The sequence below is a fragment of the Euphorbia lathyris genome, chromosome 10 (assembly GCF_963576675.1).
Source record: "Euphorbia lathyris chromosome 10, ddEupLath1.1, whole genome shotgun sequence".
Classification (NCBI taxonomy): domain Eukaryota; kingdom Viridiplantae; phylum Streptophyta; class Magnoliopsida; order Malpighiales; family Euphorbiaceae; genus Euphorbia; species Euphorbia lathyris.
In genome coordinates this window covers 55,209,083-55,219,678 of record NC_088919.1, presented here as the reverse complement: position 1 = coordinate 55,219,678, position 10,596 = coordinate 55,209,083, and positions in this window count along the sequence as shown.

Sequence of the window (10,596 nt, the reverse complement as noted above, 5' to 3'; positions counted from 1 at the left end):
CCTTGGGCTCCAAATTTGGCGGACCAGTATCCACCAATATCGGGCTTCGCCGTCTACACCAACGTTCGAGGGTTAGAACTCAAGTCCAAAACTTGATGAACAAATAAGGATCAAAGGTAACCTACCTATGCAATCTCCCCAGCAGGCATGGCGGACCTCAGGGCATCCGCCATAAGCTTAAGACCTCTAGTGGTGTTAGGCTTTCTCCTCTTTAGTGGCGGCTCAACCACTGTTTCTGCAGGACGTTTTCCAGTATCCGCTTGGGGATTCGCCGCTTGATCTTTCTTGCGTGCTTCAGCCTCCAGAAACTTCTTACGCTTCTCTGCAAGAGCGTGATTGGCCTTAGATAAACCCCTGCCAAAGAAAACATTAAAGTAATCAAAGTTCATGAAGAAATGAAAGGTACCTTGGTCAAATTGCATAATCTTTGAGTAAATGAATTGATCCCCTTCCCGGCGAATCAATGGAATATCACTCATCATGAAAGCTAAGGCATCCGCATATGTCCATGCATCCGCCTTGATCTGCTTCATGAGCTCCGCCACCTTCTCATCACTATCCGTTAAAATTCGCATATCGCCCGCCATATGTAAAGGCCTGGGATTCCAAAATGAAGGAAAACCCAGTGGTTCGCCATCTTTTATCTTCACGTAAAAGAATCTCTCATCCCAGCAATGAACATTGGACATTTTGTCACTAAAGGGCGAATACACTCCGAATTTGGCGAACGAAAGATAAGATTCGGACTTCCGTTTTGATGGTTTGTGAAAAGCTCTAAAGATACGACCCGTATATACCACTCCTAAATTTGAGGCGAGGTAGCAATCTAAAGCGATATCCAACCAGCAGTTGGGATGTAGCTGGCTGACCGTGATGTCGAAGTAGGAGAGGATGTCCGCCATCATCTTCGGAAGAGGGAGTCGGAACCCTCTCTCCACGTGGCTACAGTATACTGTAAGGAAACCGCTAGGCGGACAGGAAGGACGTTGATGAGATGCGGCAAGCTGAGTCTCATAGTTCTTGATCCAGGGAAAGCGATTCGCCAGATCCGCTAAATCCACGGCGCTCATACGAGACGGAGTAGACTCCGCTCGGGGGTTCTTTTTCTTAGGAGGAATTGAGGAAGAGGCCATAGTCCCCGGAAACCACCTAGATGCACCGGCCGGAGCGGCGCCGGAGACAGAAGTAAAAAAGAGTCGAGTTCCTAGTGGAACGAGTTTGATAATGATTACGCGCCGAGTTACTAAACCCAGCTAAACCAGAGTTAATCGTGCCCTCGGAAGAAGAAGAGTTCTCCGATGACGAAGTGGTCCAACTAAAATCAACTTCTATTTCAGGAGAAGGGGTTGAATTAAAAAGTTCTGAAGTCGATCTAGAAGACGAAGATGAACTTCTAAACATCCAGAGAAAAGTTAAACAAAAGAAAATAAACTTACATGAGAAATCGGAAGCTTGGTGCGAAACTCTGGAAAATTCCTGGAAAAAAGCTTCGAGCAATGGAGTAAAAATGAAGAAGTGAAGACGAAAGGGAAAGCGAAAGAAGAAGAAGAAAGCTTTTCTCCTTCCTGGGACAGTGCGTCCACTACACGTGTCATTCATCTATTGGCATTGAACAGTGTGCTCATTAATGCAGGTGTTTATGACGGCGCGCGGAAGATCAAAAGCCCTAAAGAGCTTTAAGGGCATTTTGGGGGGGGGGCTTCTGAAAACATCGTGATATTAACCCGAGGACTAAAAGGGATATTCACCTCAGGAACGCCGCATAGTGATCCCCAAAGGGGAGCTGGCAGGCGGATCTCCACGGATCTGTTCTGAGGGATCCGCTGGCGGACCTATGAGGCGAATCTCTTCATTCCCCTGATTCGCCACTATAACGGCTGACCGCCGACTCGGCCATAAAGATCATTAATGAGTAATCAATTAGCTAACTGCCAGGTTAAAAATAACTCGTAACCGCCATTAATGGAGCATTAATGGAGACTTTCTAGTTACCTGAAGGTTACAACTTCTCAGCTATATATAGCCTGATTCCCTAGGCTATCAAGGTACACATTCTTACAACCTTTGTCAATTCAGTTTGTTTCCTTGAATCATCTTACTGACTTTGGCATCGGAGCTTCCCCCCGTCGAACCCAACGACGCCCCCACAGGGACGGACGTTGACCAGAATTTCGCTACCTGTTATCAATTGATTGATTGAGTAATTGAGTGTTTGTGTTATTTGATTTTATGTTTTTGATTATTTATGTTTTTAATAAGTATATTGTGACAAAATAAGTCTATATTAGACAAAATGTGAGTTGATTTGACAAAAATTTGATACTTATTGTGACTAAATCAGTTAATATGACAAAAAAAAATTGTTACAATTAATTGATACTATATAATGACAAACGTAATATTTGTTGTAATTAATTTAATGTGATAAATAATATTTTGAGAAGCAAAATTTAACACAATATAATTATTTTATTGTGACAAAATCAATTCGTTACATTATATTTGTCCCAATTTGCAACTTAATTATGACCAAAAAATATTAGTAACAAATTCATGAATAGTTGTAAAACACAAATAGTGCCAATCTAATTTGTCAAACCTATATAAATAATCCTACCAGATAATTCAATGAATTAACATTAATATCTCAATCCAATATCCTTTATTCCCACAATAAAAATGTAAAATGTTCTAATAATAGCAAAAACTATCCTAACTTAATAAAATTAATAGAAGACATATAATGTTTAAAAGCAACATTAAATGTAAAACCAATCTTCTGCTTTGAAACAATTGAACAAACTCCAAATCCATAGAAGAAAAAGCTTCATCTACATTTAACAAAATAAAGAAAAAATAAATGAGATTATAATCATTGAAAACAATATGATGTAATTATATATTATTGAAGAAAAATACCTTCAAGCTTCAGAAGGAACCGATTAAGAAGTTTGGCCTCCATTAAGATTAAGCATCGAATGAAAAGGAACTCTAAACTCATTTTCTGATGCTTGCAAGTCTGCATTTGTTTTTTTTTTATCTTCTCATCTTGACTTTTGATTTTCTCATCTTGATTTTAGAGTTTTTCCTCAAGTTCTTCGTAAGTTTGTTTCTCAAATTGAAAGCGCTCTTCATAGATACGAGCAACTCTAAGTTGAACCTATTTTCTTATCACACCAAAATCAATAAATATTAACAGTCTTTCTTTCCACTGCACAAAGTAATGCATACATAGGCCATTCATTCAATTTAACCATAGTCATGCAACATAAAGAACTAATTAATTAGCAAAAAAGTCTTCAAATTTATGCACCCCATAATACACCATGTTTGTACTTTTCTATTGGAATGATTGAAGCTTCAAAACTTAACAGAATTTGCTTTCACTAATTATACTAATTTGTTTCCATATCAGCCTAGTACACCAAGTTGGCTATATTATTTAGTGCTTTAATTACTCAATGTATAAAGGCTAAAAATATCGTAGTAATAATAATTTGGGTAGAATGTGAATCGTTACTAACCTGCAAAAGATAGAGGGCGTGAAATTGAGGTATAGTAAGAGTCTCCTCCCTTACTTGTAGGTGGCTAACATTAATCGAAGTTAGAAATACAAATCATTTGAAACTTCTAATATCTGCTAAAGTGTCTTTATTATGAATTTCAATGATTTCTGATGCTTGTTAATAAATAATGTGATAAAATTAGGAAAATTAATTAGTATATTTCTCTTCCAAAAAAAATATTATATTTTTATTTAAGAATTTTAAAGTTAACATTGAATTTTTGTGTTTCTAAAACTTAAAATGGTGATAAAAATATCTCAATATCTCTCCTAATTATAATATTTCTTATAGACACAAAATAAGTTTTTGTCATAATAAACACTTCATAATGACAAACTTTCTTCATAATAACTATTTAGTCATACTTTTGTTTTATCGTGACCAAACACCATTTGTTACCCTAGCCGTCAATATTGTGACAAAATTAAAAATAATTAAAGTATGTTATTTTGACAAAACAATTGGTCACAAACGAATTAACTTTTTTGAGACAAAATATTTGTCTTTATATGTTTTTAATTTTGTGTCAAAATTTTCCGCCTCATATATAGCTACGAACAATCGTGACAAATTGATTTAGTCACAATATATATTCTAATAGTGACGAAAGTTTGTCAAAAGAAGTATTTCATCACAAATTTTATAGCTAGTTTGACTATTGGGACAAATATTTCATTTTGTCACAATAACCATATTTATTGTGACTAAAATAGTTTCATCACAAAATAATTAGTCACAATAACACGAATTTTTTGTAGTGTAAAGGATCGGGCGTACCTTATTTAGCCAATTAATCTCATTAGAAGCGGAAGCAGAAGCGGATCTAATCACCATGATCTTTGTACCATAGGAGACAATCAACCACTCAGTGTTTAGCCGAGGAAGAATGTGTAATCCACATACTAGAAGACGAACTGATTGAGAGATCGAGAAAGAGGGAAAGAGGCGCATGAGGCAGAGAGGAGAGGGAGACTGTGTATCTGATTATGGTCAGCTTTATATATGTCTTAATTAGAGTTCAGTGGTGTTCCTTTTATATGGAGCCCAAAACCCTAATTACTCCATCTCATAAAATGGGCCTGGCCCGTGCCATTTCGGACAGGTCGGATTAGTCCTAATTAATCCTAACACATGCCTACAAAACAATCCAAAAAATCATCGCACAACTAAGGAGAGCTACCTGTGAGATTACTACCATCTTCAACACTGAAATCACCAAGTAGAATGTTATTTACGTAGCTTGTGATTATGTGAAAGGGAGGAATGTTGTTGATATTATTGTTTAGAGGATATCATGAATCGTAAATCTAGAGAGAGAAGAGAAGATAAATAAGGAGAGGGAGAGCAAATGGTGAGAGAGACGAGAGAGATGAGATGGTGATGATGTATCACTTAGGGCTTGATTGGATGGGGGGTTTAGAGGGGTTAATAAGGGAATGGTTAGTAAGGGTTGATAGAAACCCTTGTTTGGGAGGGGAATGTTGGAAATTAGGCTAAGGTATAGCAGCGGAAATATAAAATTTTAACATATTTCCATTTAACCACAAGATCCGTTAACCGTTATTTCATATAAAGAAGGATAAGAAGAAATACCTTTTAGAAGTTCTATCTACCGTTGCAAACGAAGTGCCCACAACTTCAAAAGAGATAGAAACTGTCTACCAATCTGCCCCTATCCGAAACAGACCTTCCAGACCTCCGAACGACAATCCCTTCGGTGGAAACGTGGAAGAATATGTCTAGAAGCTCCTGCCCAAAAATCGCGACGATCCGACAGTTCAATCTCCGGGAATCCGCGAAATCGTGAACTGACCTGATGTAGGATTAGTAAAACGAATTTCTCCCTTTTGTTTGTTTTTCTTCTTCGAGTTCCCAAACACGAAATAAAACACGGGAAGATTAATTTAGTATCAACCGTTGAATAGCAACCAAAGTAGATTGCCTCTAACTAATCAACACAAGATCAAGGATAAAAGAAATAGCTGAAAATCAATTTATCAAACGAAGCCGTAGAGAAATCTCGTCCTCGAACTAGGGGTGTCGAATTTTCTCTCTCTTGTACTAGGTGAATTTCGAAAATCACAAGTAGGGTATGGCTTGCTTGGATTTCGAAAATCTCAAGGGAAGGGGTATTTATAATCTCTTGTATCTAATCCCTAGTTAGATAGAATTAGGTTACTGAATAGGAATTCCATTCGGAATAGAATTCCTAATTATTATCTCACTATATATCTAATATATTAAGGATGATAATAATAACCTCATTGGATAATAATAGGAGTATATTAATCTAATTAAAACTCCTAACTTAATTATCTCTGAATTAATTTAATTCATATTCCTAATCTAATTAGGATTAACAAAATCAAATTAATTATTCATGTATGTCACTACATGAATTTCGACCCCCTTATGTCCATGGGCCTTATTGGGCTCAATTGGGCTTCTATCAATTAATTAACATCTATCTCTCTTTTAGGTTCCAAGTCTTATATGTGATCCATTAGGTTCTTATTGCTTCTAGCCGTATGCAACGTTATTAAATTAATTTTCAAAGAATTATATTTAATCTTTGCATAACGGAATGATGTACAGAGTATGTGATTAGCAAGTCCGTAATCATTCCCCCAGAGCTATAAGAAGACAGGTTGATTCTGTCGTTAACCTTTCCGTATTAGTTACAGTATAATTTGATCCTTTATCAACTACATCCTTGAACTGAATCTTATGACTATGGGTGATGTCAAGTCACATATAGCGAGATGTTCGTTTTACTTGTACAGGCCGAGTCAACTCAAAAAGATAGGTTAAGTGAAATCTGTATTTCTTACTCTTAAGCTATCACCTTGCAAGGATTTAGAGTCGAGTCTTCCACAAGCGATCCATGGATGTATCTCCCATTTATCGGGAGTGATAAATGCTCAATCCAATATATAACGACTCCGCAATTACTTCATGTGATACCCAACGTCTACTGTTCACACCCCAGAGTCATCTCTGTTAAGGATCGTGTTACACCAGAGTCAAAGCATCACATTCCGTAATCCAAAATACCAATTAATATTCCTTTGAGTCTGAGGATTAGTTATACCTATTAATACCAATGAGATGAACATGTGACAAGGATGAATCTACCCATCCTGTTATCTCAAATCGGATCCCCAATCCTAATGAACAACGTTTCATCGGATCTATATAACTGTCCAGATATATGTATATATGAAGCTTGTGAGATCAGCTTTTTGTCGGACAGAAGACATTGTTACATACAAGTCTCAACAGTGATATGTCAATCCCAAACATATCACTTGACTTGGGGTGGTTTTAAGTTTATCAGTTTACTATAAAGTTTTGTCTCACTTCATGCTTGTATGAACACTTTATAATCACTTTAAATAAACTTACGGATTTCCTTTTATTAGACTTTATTTCGTGCTTAAAAGGGATTGCCTTTATATAGTTATAAAACATATATCTCTTTAAACAAATGATATAAAGAACAATTCATTTACATTAAGTTTGTATCCTAGAACAATTGTCTATAGGACACTAAACCCCAACATACTCCCATTTGGACTAAAGCCAATTGTTTCTAAAACTTATCCCAGTAGAAGTTAAATGACGATCATGTATTCTCTGGGTTAAAGGCTTTGTCAACGGATCTGCAACGTTGTCCTCTGTAGGTACTCTCTCTATTCTTACATCTCCTCTAGCCACAATCTCTCTAATGATGTGGTATCGCTTAAGGTAATGCTTAGATGCATTATGAGACCGTGGTTCCTTTGCTTGCGCAATGGCTCCATTGTTATCACAGTACAGTGTAATGGGATTGACAATGTCAGGCACCACACCTAGTTCTGTAATGAACTTTCTAATCCAAACCGTTTCATTTGCTGCTTCCGCAGCTGCGATATACTCTGACTCGGTCGTAGAGAAAGCTACGCTTCCCTGCTTGGAACTCTTCCAACTGACCGCGCCCCCATTCAAGATAAACAGGTATCCTGATTGGGATTTATAATCATTCTCATCTGTGAGATGACTTGCGTCTGAAAATCCTTCTATTTTCAGATCACCTTCTCCGTACACTATGAACATATCTTTAGTTCTTCTCAAGTACTTAAGAATGTTCTTGACGGCAATCCAATGCTCGTCTCCCGGATTCCCTTGGTAACGACTCGTTACAGATAACGCGAACGCTACGTCAGGTCTAGTGCATAGCATAGCATACATAATCGAACCGATTGCGCTGGCGTACGGGACTACAGCCATGCGTCGTTTATCATCATCGGTTTTAGGACATTGATGATTGTTTAACTTTAATCCATGTAATATGGGTAAGTTACCTCGTTTCGATTCAAGCATGCTAAACCGATTTAGCACCTTTTCAATGTATGTAGCATGTGAAAGACCAAGCAGTCTTCTCGATCTATCTCTATAGATCTTTATACCAAGTATATAAGCTGCTTCACCAAGGTCTTTCATTGAGAAGTTACCAGATAACCATACTTTCACTGACTGTAAGAGAGCAACGTCATTTCCCATTAATAATATATCGTCCACATATAGTATGAGAAATGCTATAGAGCTCCCACTTGCTTTCTTGTAATGCAAGTTTCTTCGCAATTTTGTTCAAAACCAAATTGTTTTATGGTTTCGTCAAAACGCTTATTCCAGCTTCTAGATGCTTGCTTGAGTCCATAAATGGATCTCTGAAGTTTGCAAACTTTATTTGCATCCTTCGATATGAAACCTTCAGGCTGCATCATATATACATCCTCAAGCAGGTTTCCGTTTAGGAAAGTTGTTTTCACATCCATTTGCCAAATCTCATAATCATAGTGAGCGGCAATTGCAAGCATGATTCTGGTTGATTTGGACATAGCCACAGGAGAGAAAGTTTCGTCATAATCAATTCCTTGCTTCTGACGATATCCTTTCGCTACTAACCTAGCTTTGTAGGTGCTAACCTTTACATCCATGTCTGTCTTCTTTTTGAAGATCCACCTGCACCCAATGGGTATTATCCCTTCGGGTGGATCAACCAAAGTCCACACTTGGTTAGTATACATGGAATCCATTTCAGAATCCATGGCCTCAAGCCATGCTTTAGAATCTGGACTAGTAAGAGCCTCTTCGTAGTTTTCGGGTTCGTCGTCTAACACGGGAACCTCATTATCATCTCCCACTAGAAAACCATATCTAACTGGGAGTTCACGAACTCTTTGTGATCTACGAATAGGTGGCACTAGAGTCTCATCTAATAGGACTCCTTCGGGTACCTCAACCGCCTCTGTTGTTTCAGTCGGTGTTTCTTCTTCTTGAACTTCGTCAAGTTCAATCATGCTTCCCTTTTGTGTTTCTTCGAGAAACTCTTTCTCTAAGAAGGTTGCGTGCTTGGATACGATTACTTTCTGATCATCTGGATGATAGAAGTAATATCCCATAGTTTCCTTAGGGTATCCAATGAAGAAACATTTATCTGATTTCGAATCTAATTTGTCGGACGCAATACGTTTGACAAAGGCTGAACAACCCCATACTCTCATAAATGAAAACACGGGTTTCCTACCAACGAACAATTCATATGGTGTGGAACTAGCGGATTTAGTTGGTACTCAATTTAGGGTGAAGAGGGCAGTTTCTAAGGCATAGCCCCAGAACGTCTTTGGAAGTAAGGTCATGCACATCATGGATCGTACCATATCTAGTAGGGTACGGTTTCTCCTCTCGAACACACCATTGTGTTGTGGTGTATAGGGAGGTGTCCATTGTGAGCATATCCCACATTCAGTTAGATAATTCAGAAAATCATCTGAAAGATATTCGCCACCTCGATCAGATCGAAGCGTCTTTATTTTCTTTCCTAATTGATTTTCTACTTCATTCTTGAAGAATTTGAATTTCTCCAAAAGCTTCTGACTTGTGCTTCATCAAGTAGATGTAACCATATCGGGTATGGTCATCTATGAAGCTTATGAAGAATCTGAATCCTCCTCTTACTTGGACTGACATAGGACCACATACATCTGAATGAATGAGTCCTAGAGTGTCTGATACACGCTCACCTTTATTGCTAAAGGGTGTCTTTGTCATTTTACCTTTTAAACATGATTCGCATGTTTTCAATGATTCGGGATCGATTGGATCTATAAGCCCATCTGAATGTAGCTTTAGCATGCGTCTCTTGTTTATGTGGCCTAAGCGACAATGCCACAAGTAAGTTGAATTATCTAGCTTATGTCTTTTGGTTCAAGAAAGTTGAATTGAATAGGGAAATTCAGATTAAGTCTGTGGTGTGGATGAGAATTAAAAGAGATGAACAACTAATTAACAAATAAAATCAGACATATAAAGGTTGTAGTGGAAATGGATCTAAATCACATAGAAGGACATTACAAACTAATTAAATTCAATGAAATTACAAACCTCAAATTAATAAACAAATAGGGAATCTGAGAAAAGGAAATATAATTTATTTAGTCAGGCTTGGCAGGGGTAGCAGTAGGGATGTAAATGGGGCGGGGAATACCGGTTCCCATCGGGGCCCCGCCCCGCGGGGATCCCCGTACCCATACCATTAATGCCCCGATGGGGATTCCCCGTTTAAACCCCGTTTAAATATGAAATTGAAAAATATAAAGGTTGTAGTGGAAATGGATCTAAATCACATAGAAGGACATTACAAACTAATTAAATTCAATGAAATTACAAACCTCAAATTAATAAACAAATAGGGAATCTGAGAAAAGGAAATATAATTTATTTAGTCAGGCTTGGCAGGGGTAGCAGTAGGGATGTAAATGGGGCGGGGAATACCGGTTCCCATCGGGGCCCCGCCCCGCGGGGATCCCCGTACCCATACCATTAATGCCCCGATGGGGATTCCCCGTTTAAACCCCGTTTAAATATGAAATTGAAAAATATATGTGCATGAGGAGGATCGAACCTTTGACCAGTTGATACACAACCAAACATCTTAACCATCTGAACCACTTCAATTTCTTATCAACTATTCCCCTAGTTAATTAAA